A 15,863-nucleotide genomic window follows, 5' to 3' on the forward strand; every position below is an offset into this window, starting at 1 on the left:
AAATCAGAGGCAGGCTAGAGAATGGCCTGAACTTGGGATGCCCTGCCCACTCCACACAGCACTGTCAGTGAAAGATGAGGTCTTATGGGCTCAACTTCTGCCTTAATCAATGGCTGACCACTAAGCAGTGCAGACACAGGGGTGTCTCTTAGAAGTCAGACTAAAAATGGCTGGGCGCGAAGGCTTATGCCTGTAATCCTAGCACTTTGGGAAGCCAAGGTGGGTGGATCACCTGAGGTCAGGAGTTTGAGACCAGCCTGACCAACATGGTGAAACCCCATCTCTACTAAAAATCCAAAAATTAGCCAGGCGTGATGACTAACACCTGTAATCCCACCTACCGGGGAGGCTAAGGAAGGAGAATCACGTAAACCTGGGAGGCGGAGGTTGCAGTGAGCTGAGATCGCGCCATTGCACTCCAGCCTGGGCAACAAGAATGAAACTCCATCTCAAAAAAAAGACAGCACTAAGAATAAAAAGCTGAACAGAGGATGTCCGGTTTCTGGTCTGGCATGCAAGGAGCTCGGCAGTCGCCACTCTATACTAACAACAGGTAAAAAGCTGGACAAACTGAAAAATCAACTCTTCTTAGATGCATAAGAGAAGTGAAGTCACAGGGCAAATTGCTGCCCCCACACTTGGAGAGATAGGCAGGCAAATACAGAGAATCACAACTTACCGGAGCAGCAACCCATGAGCTGAAATGGCCACAGGAACCAGCGCCCAGGAAGGGAAACCTAAATTGTAAGTAATGACCTGCGGGATGGTCAGTGTGCAGGATCCTGAGAGTCAAAACCTCCAGGGGGCTGGGCACCATGGTTCACGCCTATAATCCCAACTGTTTGGGAGGCTGAGGTAGGAGGATCACTTGAGCCCAGGAGTAGAAGTTTGAGACCAACCTGGGCAACATAGCAAGACCTTGCCTCTACTGAAAATTAAACTAGCCAGGAGTGGTGGCACGTGCCTGTAGTCCTAGCTACTCAGGAGGGAGGTGGAGGCTGAGGATTGCTGGAGCCCAGGAGTTTGAGGTTGCAGTGAGCTATGATCGCATCACAGCACTCCAGCCTGGGCAGCAGAGCAAGACCCTGTCTCTGAAAAAATAAACAAACAAACAAAACACAAAAAATCCCAAAAACTCCAGTGGGCTCTAGTCATGGAGTGGGGGCTCCCTTATTTTTGTGAGTTTTACCTCTGGGAGCTCAACTAGGTTCTACAGTAAACATTAGAGAAAAATCCCCTCATGCTTCCTGCCGGGGGAGGGGGAAAGGAACCATTTTGAAACACAGTAACGTACCACATAACATTTTGGGCATATATGATGGTGGTCCCATGAGATGCTAATATTGGCTGGGCATGGTGGCTCACACCTGTAATCCTAGCACTTCGGAAGGCTGAGGCAGGAGGATTGCTTGAAGCCAGGAGTTCGAGGCCAACATAGTGAGACCCTCATCTCTAAAAAAATAAAAATAAAAATTAGAAAATAAAAGATGCTAATATTGTATTTTCACTTTATTATTTTTTTTTAGACAAAATTTCACTCTTATCGTCTAGGCTGGAGTACAATGGCGTGATCTCGGCTCACTGCAACCTCCGCCTCCTGGGTTCAGGTGATTCTCCTGCCTCAGCCTCCCGAGTAGCTGGGATTAGAGGCGCCTGCCACCATGCCCAGCTAATTTTTGTATTTTTAGTAGAGATGAGGTTTCATCATGTTGGCCAGGCTGGTCTCGAACTCCTGACCTCTGGTGATCCACTCTCCTCGGCCTCCCAAAGTGCTGGGATTACAGGCGTGAGCCACTGTGCCCGGCCTCACTGTACCTTTCTATGTTTAGATGCATAAATACTCACCATTGTCTTACAATTGCCTATGGCATTCAATACAGTAACATGCTGTGAGGTTTGTAGCCTAGGAGCAACAGGCTATACCATATACCATACATACCATATCGTGTAGTAGGCGATACCATCTTGGTTTGTGGAAGTTCACTCTATGATGATTCCATGATGATGAAATCACCTAATGATACATTTCTCAGAATGTATCCCCATCGTTAATCAAGGCATGACTGTAAACAGAGCATTTGGTTTTTCTTAACGAGGTCTACCCTTAGGGGAAACTAATTAACTAGAGTCTAACCTGCTGGGGTTTTATCAGAGCCTGACTGACCTGGGAAAAGAGTAAATATCCAACTTGCTGGCTCTAGCTTTCAACACGGAGCATGGGAAATACCCAACCCCAGCCCATTCTAGCCAGCCTGTCTCACTAAACGGGGAGGCAGGTGAACCGAGAAACGTGTAAAGTTCACAGGCCAGAGGCACAGGCTCGCTGCAAGGCTGACACCTAATCATGGGAACATAGAATACTCCCCCTTCCCCACACCTCACCACCACATCACTCAAGGCCGATGTACAGCTGTTCCTTTTACCCAGTATATCATGTTTGGCTAGCAAGAAAAAAATCACAAGACATACTACAAGGCAAAAACACAGTTTGAAGAGACAGAGCAAGCATCAAAATCAGGCTGAGATGGCAAGGATGTTGGAACTGTCAGACTAGGAATTTAAAACAACTCTGATTAATATTCTAAGGGATCCAATGGATAAAGTAGATAGGCATGCAAGAACAGGTGTGCAATGTAGGCAGAGAAATGGAAATTCTAAGAAATTATCAAAAATAAATGCTATGTAACAGAAATGAAGAAACGCCTTTAATGGACTTATTAGTAAACTAGACACAGCTGAGGAATTTCTGCATTTGAGGATAGCTCAGTAAATAATCCCCAAAATTAAAAAGCAAAGAGAAAAAAGACTGAAAAACCAACCCCAGAATATTCAAGAACTGTGGAAGAATTATACACATAATGGGAATACCAGGAGAAGAAAGAGAAAAATGATCAGAAGAAATATTTGAAACAATAATTACTGGGAATTTCCCCAAATTAATGTTAGATTCAAAACCACAGATCTAGGAAGCTCAGAGAACACAAGCAGGATAAATGCCAGAAAAACTATACTGAGGCATATCATTGCCAAATGACAGAAAATCAAAGATAAAGAGAAACACTAGCAGGTGTGGTGGCTCACACCTGTAATCCCAGCTACTTGGGAGGCTGAGTGGAGAGAATTGCTTGAGCCCAGGAGTTTGAGACCAGCCTGGGCAACACAGTGAGATCCTATCTCAAAGAAAATGAAAAAAGAAAAATACTGAAAGAAATCAGGGGAGGGGGTGGGGAACACCTGACCTGTAGGGGTGCAAAGAAAAGAATTACATCCATAGGCTGGGCGCGGTGGCTCATGCCTGTAATCCCAGCACTTTGGGAGGCCGAGGCGGGTGGATCACAAGGTCAGGAGATCGAGACCATCCTGGCTAACATGGTGAAACCCCGTCTCTACTAAAAATACAAAAAAATTAGCCGGGCGTGGTGGCGGGAGCCTGTAGTCCCAGCTACTGGGGAGGCTGAGGCAGGAGAATGGTGTGAACCCGGGAGGCGGAGGTTGCAGTGAGCCGAGATTGCGCCACTGCACTCCAGCCTGGGTGACAGAGCAAGACTCCATCTCAAAAAAAAAAAAAAAAAAAAGAATTACATCCAACTTTTCATCAGAAGCCATGCAAGCAAAAAGAGGGTGAAGTGAAATTGAGAGGGCCGGGCTGGGTGGCTCACGCTTGTAATCCCAGCACTTTGGGAGGCCGAGGCGGGCAGATCACGAGGTCAGGAGATTGAGACCATCCTGGCTAACAGGGTGAAACCCCGTCTCTACTAAAAATACAAAAAAAATTAGCCAGGTGTGGTGGCGGGTGCCTGTAGCCTCCAGCTACTCAGGAGGCTGATGCAGGAGAATGGCGTGAACCCGGGAGGCGGAGCTTGCAGTGAGCGGAGATCGCACCACTGCACTCCAACCTGGGCAACAGAGCAAGACTCCGTCTCAAACAAAAAAAAAAGTATTGAGAGAAAAAAAACCCACCAACTTACAATTCTGTATCCTGTGAAATGATCCTTAAACCAAAGGAGAAATAAAGACTTTCTCAGAAAGTAAAAGGATGAAAGAAGATATACCATGCAAACAGTAACCAAAAGAGAGCTGGAGTGGCTATATTCATGTTAGACAAAATAGACTTTAAGCCAAGCAACAATACTAGAAACAAAGAGGGACATTTTGGCTGGACACAGTGGTTCATGCCTGTAATCCCAGTACTTTGGGAGGCCAAGGCAGGCAGATCACCTGAGGTCAGGAGTTCGAGACCAGCCTGGCCAATATGATGAAACCCCATCTCTACTAAAAATACAAAAATTAGCCAGGTGTGGTGGCATGCGCCTGTAATCCCAGCTACTTGGGAGGTTGAGACAAGAGAATCGCTTGAACCTGGGAGGCGGAGCTTGCGGTGAGCTGAGATCACGCCATTGCACTCCAGCCTGGGCAACAAGAGCGAAAATTCCGTCTCAAAAAAAAAAAAAAGGGACATTTCACAAGAATAAAAGGGTGAATTGTCTGGGCACAGTGGCTCACTCCTGTAATCTCAGCACTTTGGGAGGCTGAGGTGGGAGGATTGCTTGAGTCCAGGAATTCAAAACCAACCTGGCCAACATAGCGAGACCACATCTCTATTGAAAAAAAAAGAAAAAGAATATTTAAAAGGGTCAATATGTGAAGTTGTAACAATTATAATTATATATGTATCTATCAATCAATAGATAATCAAAATATATGGAAAAAATAAGAGTTAAAATGAGAAATAGAACTCAACGAAATTTCGTAAGTAGAGATACACATCCTCCTATTTGACCTAACTCATCATTATAGAGCACTCCACTCAGTGGTAGCAGAATATACATTCTTTTCAGGCCCACTTAGAACATTCTCTAGGATAAAAAGCAAGTCTCAATAACTATAAAAGGGTGGAAATCACACAAAGTATGTTTACTGGCCACAATGAAATTATATGAAAAATCAAAAATGGGCCGGGCACGGTGGCTCACGCCTGTAATCCCAGCACTTTGGGAGGCCGAGGTGGGTGGATCATGAGGTCAGGAGATCGAGAACATCTTGGCTAACATGGTGAAACCCCGTCTCTACTAAAAATACAGAAAAATTAGGCGTGGTGGTGGGCGCCTGTAGTCCCAGCTACTTGGGAGGCTGAGGCAGGAGAATGGCATGAACCCGGGAGGCAGAGCTTGCAGTGAGCCGAGATCATGCCACTGCACTCCAGCCTGGGCTACAGAGCGAGACTCTACCTCAAAAAAAAAAAAAAAAAAAAGAAAAAAAAGAAAAAGAAAAAGAAAAAGTGATAGGAAATTTAGGAGTTCCACAAATATTTGGAAACTAAACAACACAGGTTTTTTTTTGTTTTTTTGTTTTTCCTGAGAAAGGGTCTCCCTTTGTCACCCAAGCTGAAGTGCAGTAATGTGATCATGACTTAATGCAGCCTCAGCTTCCTGAGCTCAAGCAATCCTCCTGCCTCAGCCTCCCAAGTAGCTGGGACTATAGGCATGTGCCACCAGCTAATTTAAAAAAATTTTTTAGAGACAGATAACAACATACTTTTAAATAACCCATGGTTTAAAGAAGAAATCACAAGAGAAAAGTTTCCTGAAAAGTCACTGTGTAGCAGTCTTGCAGTCTTAACAAGGTTAAGTAACTCCTCCTGGCTGGTAAGCAGCTGATCTGGGACTCACACAGAGGTCTGCCCAGCCCAGTGAATAGTACTTTGAACACTTACTTCCCTGCAGCTATGGACTAAAGGTTCGTGTTCCCCCAAAATTCTGAGGATGGCCTCCTGATCCCCAGTGTGATGGTATTAGAAGGTGGGGCCTTTGGGAAGTAATTAGGTCATGAGTGTGGAGCCCTTGAAACCACGTTTGCACAATGATGACTGAGACAGTGGAAGAGATCTAATTTAATTGACCCCATCTTGCTTCTAACTTCCAAGCTGTCCTTTCTTTCTTTCTTTTTCTTTTTTTTTTTTTTTTTGAGACAGAGTCTTGCTCTGTCGCCCAGGCTGGAGTGCAGTGGCGCAATCTTGGCTCACTGCAAGCTCCGCCTCCCGGGTTCACGCCATTCTCCTGCCTCAGCCTCCGGAGTCGCTGGGACCACAGGTGCCCACCACCACGCCCGGCTAATTTTTTGTATTTTTAGTAGAGACAGGGTTTCACCATGTTAGCCAGGATGGTCTCGATCTCCTGACCTCATGATCCGCCCGCCTCAGCCTCCCAAAGTCCTGGGATTACAGGTGTGAGCCACCGCGCCCGGCCCTAACTTCCAAGCTGTCCTTTTTCGTTCCTGGGCATAGGCTGAACTAACTTTGGGAGAAACTTAAGTCTAAAACAAAGACCTTAACAGCCCTTTCCCAAAGCAGACCTCCTTCTTGCCTGGGGACTAGATTGCCTTTGTAGGACTAACATTAGCCATAAGATTAGAAATTATGGTTTAGGGGTCATGCAGCAGGTTACAAGATTCTGATCCTCCCTAAACTTCTCCTAAGATCAGTGCCTGAGATATTTTGCAGACCCTGCACTTGCAGACCCTGGCACCACCCATATTGATAAACTGGCTCATCTGATCTTGTGGCCCCCACCCAGGAACTGGCTCAGTGCAAGAAGACAGCTTTGACTCACTATGATTTCATCTCTGACCAATCGGTACTCCTGGCTCACTGGCCTCCCCCCACCCACCAAGTTGTCCTTAAAAACTCTGATCCCCAAATGCTTAGGGGGACTGATTTGAGTAATAGGAAAACTCTGGTCTCCTGCACAGCTGGCTCTGCATGAATTACTCTTTCTCAGCCACAGTTCCCCTGTCTTGATAAATCTGCTCTGTCTAGGCAGCAAGGTGAACCGACTGGGCGGTTAACCCCTCATGAATGGGATCAGTGCCCTTGTGAGAAGAGTCACAGAAGCTGCTTCCTGTCTCTGCTCTCCACCATGTGATGATACTGATATAGGAGTTCAGAAATTGTTTAGGCAGATAGTAAGGATAAGAAAGTCTTCAGTAAGGTTTTCCTGTTAATGGAAATCAGCCCTAAAATAATTTCTTTTCTAACAAAGAGCAGCCTGTAAAATTGAGCTGCAGACATAGATAAGTAAGCTGGAAGTTTGCACGGGTGAATGCTGGCAGCTGTGCCAATAGGAAAAGGCTACCTGGGGGCCAGGCATATTCAACATGGTAGCTCCATCTTCCCTTTTCTTTGTCAACCATGTGTACAGTAAGGAACAGACAACATGATGCCAGCCAGTTAGAGACCCCATCTGCACAATAAAAGATTAGGGTGGGATGGCCAGCTTCTTACCTGCTATCCAAATGTCACACCTGGTCTGACCAATCTCTTGGACCCTATGTAAATCAGAGACACTCCCTCCTCTGGCTTGTCTATAAAAACCAGCGCATTTCACCACAAAACCAGAAGACCCACTCAGGCACCCCTTTCTTTCTGCAGGAGAGAGAGAGCTATTCTCTTTTCTCTTTTGCCTATTAAACCTCCGCTGTCTTTTTTTTTTTTTCTTTTTTTCTGAGATGGAGTCTCACTCTGTCACCCAGGCTGGAGGGCAGTGGCTCGATTTTGGCTCACTGCAACCTCCCCCTCTTGGGCTCAAGCAATTCTCCAGCCTCAGCCTCCTGAGTAGCTGGGATCACAGGCGTGCACCATGACGCTGGACTAATTTTTGTATATTTGTAGAGACAGGGTTTCACCATGTTGGCAAGGCTGGTCTTGAATTCCTGACCTCAAGTGATCCACCCGCTTCGGCCTCCCAAAGTGCTAGGATTACAGGCGTGAGCCACCGTGCCCGGCCAATAAACCTCCGCTCTTAAACTCACTCCTTGTGTGTCCGTGTCCTCCATTCCCTTGGCATGAGACAACAAACCTTGGGTATTTACCCCAGACAATGACACTGCTTCAGTACAATGAGAAGATGGTCACCTGCACACCAGAAAGCGGGTCCTCTGCAGACACCAGATCTGCTGCCACCTTGGTCTTGGACTTACCAGGCTCATGCTTGTAATCCCAGCACTTTGGGAGGCTGAGGCAGGAGAATTGCTTGAGCCCAGGAGTTCAAGACCAGCCTGGGCAACAAGTCAAGACCCCACCTGTACAGAAGTTGAAAAAAAAATTAGTGGGGTATGGTGGTGTGCACCTGTGGTCCCACCTACTCTGGAGGCTGAGGTAGGAGAATTGGTTGAGCCAGAAAGATTGAGGCTGCAGTGAGCCATGATTGCCCCAATGCACTCCAGCCTGAGTGACAGAGATTGCATCTCTAAATAAATAAATAAATAAATAAAAGTTGTTATTGTAAGCCACCCAGTCTATGGTATTTTTGTTGTAGTCGCCTGAACAGAGTGTAACATCTGTGGAGGCTACGGAGGAATATGTGAGTAAAAAATCCTGCAACGAAATTGTGTTTCTCCTCCTATTCCCACTAATTGGCTCACAGACACACAAAAATACATGTGAGGGGCTCAGGAAGCTCTGCTTTCTATAGAAATTCATTGATTCCCCCAAGAAGAAAGCTGGAGGTGACAGAAAAGAATGTAATGTCATATTTAATTTAATGTTCCAATTCACAATTCATAATATTATTCCATTAGAGCCTATCCTTCAAAATGTCTCATATCCAGGAATGAATTATTATTTAACTAGGTGTTCAAACCACACTTTGGAAGGATCCATTCATAATACATCACAATATTCTCAAAACCAGAATGTGGGTCATTGGGCATTTTCTTTGTACTGCTTTTCACTGCAGCTATTTCTTAAAGCCCACTTGCTAAGTGTTGGCGTGAAATGTCCTCTGCCAGAAAGAGCCACAGCCTACCCTGGGCCCATTTACGGTGTCAGGACTTTGAGATCTGCACTCCAACCTCTTGATTTTCAGAGGAGGAAACATGCTCAGCAAGTGAAATGGATATATGTACAACAGGAGGCAGTTTTCTGCCTGCTTACGAGCCCAGCTCTGCTGCTGTGTCCCTGTGCAGCAAATCCCTTAGCCTCCCTGTTTCGTCTCTGTGAAATGAGGATGATGAAATCTACCTTGTAGGGCCATCATGAGGAGATGGAGATGATGTGTGGAAAGTGCTTGGAAGAGGGCCTGGCCTATGTAAGTGATTAGTTAAGTGTTGTTATTAGAGTGTGGCAGACATGATATTGGGGCTTTGATTCCTGGATTCCCAATCCAGCATCCCGAGCTCTTTCTCTTCCCCTGTGCATCCCAGCTTGCTCTTCCCATCCTTCCTCACTTCAGTTCATCTCCACCCTTCCAGTTGCTCAGTCCCTAAATCTTGAAGATTTTTCTTTTGCTCCTCACACATAATCCATCAGCAAATGCTGCTGCCTCTACCCTCAATATACACGGGGAATCCAACCCCATCTCACCACACTGCAGGCTCCTGTCTGGCTCCAGCCACAGTCTAAACCCGTCTCATCTTTCACCTCCCACCCAGCCTCCTGCTCTGCCTGGGCTCCCTCGCAGTCTGTTTTTCACTCAGCAGCCACAGTGATCCTCCTAAAATGTGCAATCCCTTTCTGCTCCTCTTTAAAGCTCTCTAACGAAAAGTTTGGCAATTCTTAAACCTTCAGCCAGGGCAGATCCTGCTGCAGTGGTGGTACCCTGACCCAAGAGGGCTGGGAGAGACTGAAATTTACAAGGAGGAAGCTGGATTTGGGAGCCGAGCTTCCAGAGGTGCAGGCTGCTTCCAGGGCCCTTGGAGCAGCATGGGTCTCTAGCAGGCCTCCCCAGGAAGAGAGTAGAAGCATGGCCCAGGTTCCCAGGCTGAGGGTGAGATCAGGGCTTACCTTTCTCCTCAGCATCTGCTCTTGGGAATCCAATATCCTCCCCAGGGGCCACCCTTGTCTCCCTACCCCTAAGGGAAAGAGAAAGGGAAACTGGCCTCATGACAGCCTACAAGGCAGAAGGCAGCTGAATCAAAGCCCTTGGCATAAGGTTGCATGGTAAGGACTGGCTCCTCCTGCACCAAGGGCAGGTGAGAGGAGAGCAACAGCAGCATCGGGAAGAAAACAGCTTGAGCCACAGAGCACAGACAACCCAGAACCTTCATCTCAAGGCTGGCAAGGGCGCAGTTACCTTGGAGCTGGGGGGAGAGATGGTGTCAGGAATACAGGGAAGAAGAATAGTAAGAACCCAGAGAAGAAACCAGAGGAACTAAGAACTTTTTAAATTTTATTTTTTCAAGACGGAGTCTTGCTCTGTCACCCAGGCTAGAGTGCAGTGGCATGATCTCAGCTCACTGCAACCTCTGCCTCCCAGGTTCAAGCAATTCTCCTGCCTCAGCCTCCTGAGTAGCTGGGATTACAGGTGCGTGCCACCATGCCCAGCTAATTTTTGTATTTTTAGTAGAGACTGGGTTTCACCATGTTGGCCAGGCTTGTCTCAAACTCCTTAACTTGTGATCAACCCACCTCAGCCTCCCAAAGTGCTGGGATTACAGGCATGAGCCACCGCACCTGGCCCAGAACTAAGAATTTTAGATATTTTTTCTAACTTCTCTAAGGATGTGATGGACTTTGTGACCAGGTTCTCCTTGTGTTTCAGTTAGTTATTGCAATATAATAAGTCACCTCAAAATTCAGTGGCTTAGGCCAGGCACGGTGGCTCATGCCTGTAATCCCAGCTCTTTGGGAGGCTGAGGCAGGACATCACTTGAGCCCAGGAGTTCAAGACCAGCCTGGGCAACATAATGAAACCCTTTCTCTACAAAAAATAAAAAACCTTCCTCATTTCACAGACAGGCAAACTGAGCCCAAATGGCTCATCCAGGTTCACACGGCCAGTTAGTGAGGCTGGACCAGATGCCAGGTGTCCTGTTTTCTTTGGTATCAGATTTTTTTTTTTTTTTTTTTTTTTTAAGACGGAGTCTCACTCTGTCACCCAGGCTGGAGTGCAGTGGCATATCAGCTCATTGCAACCTCTGCCTCCTGGGTTCAAGCGATTCTCCTGCCTCAGCCTCCTGAGTAGCTGAGATTACAGGTGCCCGCCACCACGCCTGGCTAATTTTTGTATACTTAGTAGAGACGGGGTTTCACCATTTTGGCCAGGCTGGTCTTGAACTCCTGACCTCGTGATCCACCCGCCTCGACCTCCCAAAGTGCTGGAATTACAGGCGTGAGGCACCGCACCTGGCCAGTATCAGGTTCTTATTATTACCTGGAGGTTTCTCTGTGCTGCCTCTCTAAACTAGAGATCTCATTCAAGCCCAGGGATGGCTCAGAGGAGACTGAGCCAAAAGGTCAGCACTTCCTGATCTGTTCTTGCCAAATGACAGGGTAGCTTGGTGCACAGAGCTGTGCTGGGGAAGGCAGGCCTCCTCACCAGTGAAGGCTGTGGGCACTTAGATATGGAGGAGAGAAGGAGCTAGGTGTAAGTTTGGGTTTTGCCCCCTCCTTGCTCTCTTGCTGAAAGCAAATGCTACCTAACTCAGATCTCAGAGATGCTTCCTATAGGAGGGACAGTAAATACAGGCAGTTGGATTTTACAACAGGTCAAGACAAAGTCTGGAGGGGATGGGAGCCTTATACAGTACCTGTGTAACCACCCGAGGGGTTCACTTTGCCCGCTGTCTAGCCAGAGCCAATTCATCAAGACAGGGGAACTGCAATAGAGAAAGAGGAATTCATGCAGAGCTGGCTGTGCCCCCTACAGTTTTTTTATTACTCAATCAGTCTCCTCAGGCATTTGGGGAACAGAGTTTTTTGTTTGTTTGTTTCTTTGTTTGTTTTTGAGACAAAGTCTTGCTCTATCGCCCAGGCTGGAGTTGCAGTGGTGCAATCTCTGCTCACTGCATTCTCTGCCTCCCGCCTCCTAGGTTCAAGGGATTCTCCTGCCTCAGCCTCTGGAATAGCTAGGATTACACACATGTGCCTCCACGCCTGGCTAATTTTGGAGACGGTTTCATCATGTTGGCCAGGCTGGTCTCAAACTCCTGACCTCAAGTGATCCGCCTGCCTTGGCCTCCCAAAGCTACAAGCATGAGCCACCACACCTGGCAGGGATCAGAGTTTTTAAGGGTAATTTGGTGGGTGGGAGGCCAGGGAGTTGGGAGTGTTGGCTGGTCAGGTCAGAGATGAAATCATAGGGAGTCGAAGCTGTACTCTTGCGCTGAGTCAGTTCCTGGGTGGGGATCACAAGATCAGATGAGCCAGTTTATGGGTCTGGGTGGTGTCAGCTGATCCATCAAGTGCAGGATCTGCAAAATATCTCAAGCACTGATCATGGGCTTTACAATAGTGATGTTGTCCCCAGGAGCAATTTGAGGAGGCTCAGAATTTCGTAGCCTCCAGCTGCATGACTCCTTGACCGCAATTTTAAATCTTGTGGCTAATTGATTAGTTCTGCAAAGGCAGTCTAGTCCCTAAGGCAAGAAGGGGTTTTATTTTGGGAGAGGGCTGTTATTGTCTTTGGTTTTTTGTTTGCTTGCTTTTGTTTTTTTTTTTTTTTTTGAGATGGTGTCTCACTCTGTCACCTAGGCTGGAGTGCAGTGGTGTGATCTTGGCTCACTGCAACCTCCACCTCCCGGGTTCGAGCTATCCGCCGCCTCAGCCTCCCAAGTAGCTGGGATTACAGGCGCCTGCCACCACACCTGGCTAATTTTTGTATTGGGTTCACCATGTTGGCCAGGCTGGTCTCAAACTCCTGACTTCAAGTGATCTGCCTGCCTCAGCCTTCCAAATTGCTGGGATTATAGGCATGAGCCACTGCACCCAGCTCAAACTTGTTTTAAACTATAAACTAAGTTCCTCCCAAAATTAGTTCAGCCTATGCCTAGGAGTGAACAAGGACAGGTTGGAGGTTAGAAGCAAGGTGATGTTGGTTAGGTCAGATTATCTTTCACTGACTTGGTTATAATTTTGCAATGGCGGTTTCAGTATAATTGAGCTAAGAGACAATATCATCTCTTGCTCTGAACCTTTCATGAGGTACCAGTGTAACAGTATGTTTAATGTTGGAGTTCCCTCATTGCATAACTCTCCTAGTAATTCCTTTACTGCCAGCTGGCAGTCCTTCTCTCCATTTATACCTGTATTAGTTGGTTTGGGCTGCCATTACAAATACCATATACTGGGTGGCTTATACAACAGAATTTATTTTCTCACAGTTTTGAAGGCTGGAAGTTTGAAATTGAGGTGCTGGCATGGTCAGGTTCTGGTGAGGACTCTCTTCTTGGCTTGTAGACAGCCACCTTCTCATTGTGTCCTCATATGGAGGAGGGGGCAGGTCTCTTCCTCTTCTAAGGCCACAGTCCTATGGGATTAGGGCCTCATTCTTGTGACCTCATTTAATCTTAATTATCTCCTAAAGACCTTATCTTTAGATACAGTCACATTAGGGGTTAGGGCATCAATATATGACTTTTGAAGGGACATAATTCAGTCCATAGAATTAGTCTTGGCTCCCCAAACCTCAAGTCCTTACCACATGCAAAATACATTCATTTCTTCCCAACCACCCTAAAAGTCTCAATTCAATCCAGCATCAACTCTAAACTCTAAATCCAAAATTACATATAAATATCACCTAAGGCTGGGCATGGTGGCTCACGTCTGTCATCCCAGCACTTTGGGAGGCTGAGGCAGGAGGATTGCTTGAGGCCAGGAGTTTGAGACCAGACTAGGCAACATAGCAAGACACCATCTCTTAAAAAAAGAAAGAAAAAAAAAAAAAGAAAGAAAAGAAAAGAGGCCAGGTGCGGTGGCTCATGCCTATAATCCCAGCACTTTGGGAGGCCGAGGCAGGCGGATCATGAGGTCAGGAGACGAGGGCTAACACGGTGAAACCCCGTCTCTACTAAAAAATACAAAAAATTAGCCAGGTGTGGTGGCAGACGCCTGTAGTCCCAGCTACTTGGGAGGCTGAGGCAGGAGAATTGCTTGAACCTGGGAGGCAGAGGTTGCAGTGAGCTGAGATCACGCCACTGCACTCCAGTCTGGGCGACAGAGCGAGACTCCGTCTCAAAAAAAAAAAGAAGAAAGAAAGAAAGAAAATTTACATAAATAAATAAATATCATCTAGGTCAGATATCAGTAAAATTCATATGATTCATACTGAGGGAAAATTTCTCTTCAGCTGAGAACCTGGAAAACCAGACAAGTTATGTGCTTCCAAGTGCAATGGTGGGACAAACAGGACAGACATTCCCATTTCAAAGGGGAGAAATAGGAATGAAGGAAGAGGCGATGGATCCTAAGTAAGCCCAAAACTTAGTAAGGCAAATTCCATGAGATCTTTTTTTTTTTTTTTTTGAGACGGAATCTTGTTCTGTTGCCCAGGCTGGAGTGTAGTGGTGTGATCTTGGCTCACTGCAACCTCTACCTCCCAGGTTCAAGTGATTCTCCTGTCTCAGCCTCCCGAACAGCTGGGATTACAGACACACAGCACCATGTCCAGCTATTTTTTTTGTATTTTTAGTAGAGACAGGGTTTCACCATGTTGGCCAGGCTGCTCTCGAACTCCTCACTTCAGGTGATCCACCCGCCTCAGCCTCCAAAGTGCTGGGATTATAGGCGTGAGCCACCACGCCTGGCCTCCACAAAATCTTAGGCCCAAGAATATCTCTTTGGCTCTATGCCTTCCTTCTAGACCAGCTGGGGCAACACTTCCACCCATGAGGCTATGCTGGGTGAGGGTCCCACCCCCCATGGCTCTGCATGGTGGTCTCACCCCTAAAGCTTCAGGCAAGGGCCATCCTGCCTGTTGGAATCAAGGCAATAGCCTCACTCTTTGAACTGAGGAGGCAGTCCTGATGATCTCTGAATTGCCTTTGGGGTAATTTTTCTCTATTCTTGAAGAATAATGCATCTTCACAGTCAAATAGCTCTATGGTCTGGTCCTGTGGGGATCTAAGGAGTCCAACAGCCTACCTTCATTTCATCTCATTTTTTCTGTCCCCTTTAACCCTGGCTAGTAGTGTTTCTGCTGGTATAATCTCATCTCTCTTCCTGGCTTCTGCTGATGTGACTGATTAAGGCCATGAGTGGAACCCATGATCTCTTTATCAAATGGTTGTTGAGCCACACCCTTGCTACCCATTCTCCAGATGTCTGTGTGTATAAGTTGGAAAACTCAAGTAGTTCTTTCAGAGGGTAGTGTGATCCTTCGGAGGGTAATGTGATCCTTCAATCACACTTTTTATCTTACCTTTAGGGGCTTGCTGGGACTTGAAATTACAGGTCTAGAAGTAAAGAGAGGTAGTGGGGATGGGAGACTCAGGTGTTGTCTTGCACAACAACTGCCTCAGGGGAGGCCACTACAGTTTCCTTGGGCAATGCAGGGTTAATCCCCTGTAATAGGGGTAGAAAGGCAGCTTCTACTGGGGAAGGAGAAGTTGCATCTATAACTGGGGATGAGGAGGTCTCCTCCAACGGCAAAGAAGACTCATCAGAATTTAGGGGTTTCATGACCCCTTCATCAGGGTCTTCCTGCATGTCGTTTTTCAGCTTTCAGGATCCCACTCCTTCCCAATCAATGTCCTCACTTTAACAGTGGAAACGGGTTGGGCATGGTGGCTCACACCTGTAATCCCAGCACTTTGGGAGGCCGAGGCAGTGGATCACCTGAGGTCAGGAGTTCGAGACCAGCCTAGCCAACATGGCAAAACCCCGTCTCTAAGAAAAATACAAAAATTAGCCAGGTGTGGTGGCATGCGCCTGTAGTCCCAGCTACTCTGGAGGATGAGGCAGGAGAATCGCTTGAACCTGAGAGGCGGAGGTTGCAGTGAGCTGAGACCACACCATTGCACTCCGGCCTGGGTGGCAGAGCAAGACTGTCTCAAAAAACAAAACAACAACAACGAAAAACAGTAGAAATGCTGCAAGGCTGGAAGTTCAACTCAGCCAGTATCAGGATGAAGTTCTTGGTTAGATTTTA

Source organism: Pongo pygmaeus, chromosome 8 (genome assembly GCF_028885625.2).
Source record: "Pongo pygmaeus isolate AG05252 chromosome 8, NHGRI_mPonPyg2-v2.0_pri, whole genome shotgun sequence".
Classification (NCBI taxonomy): Eukaryota; Metazoa; Chordata; class Mammalia; order Primates; family Hominidae; genus Pongo; species Pongo pygmaeus.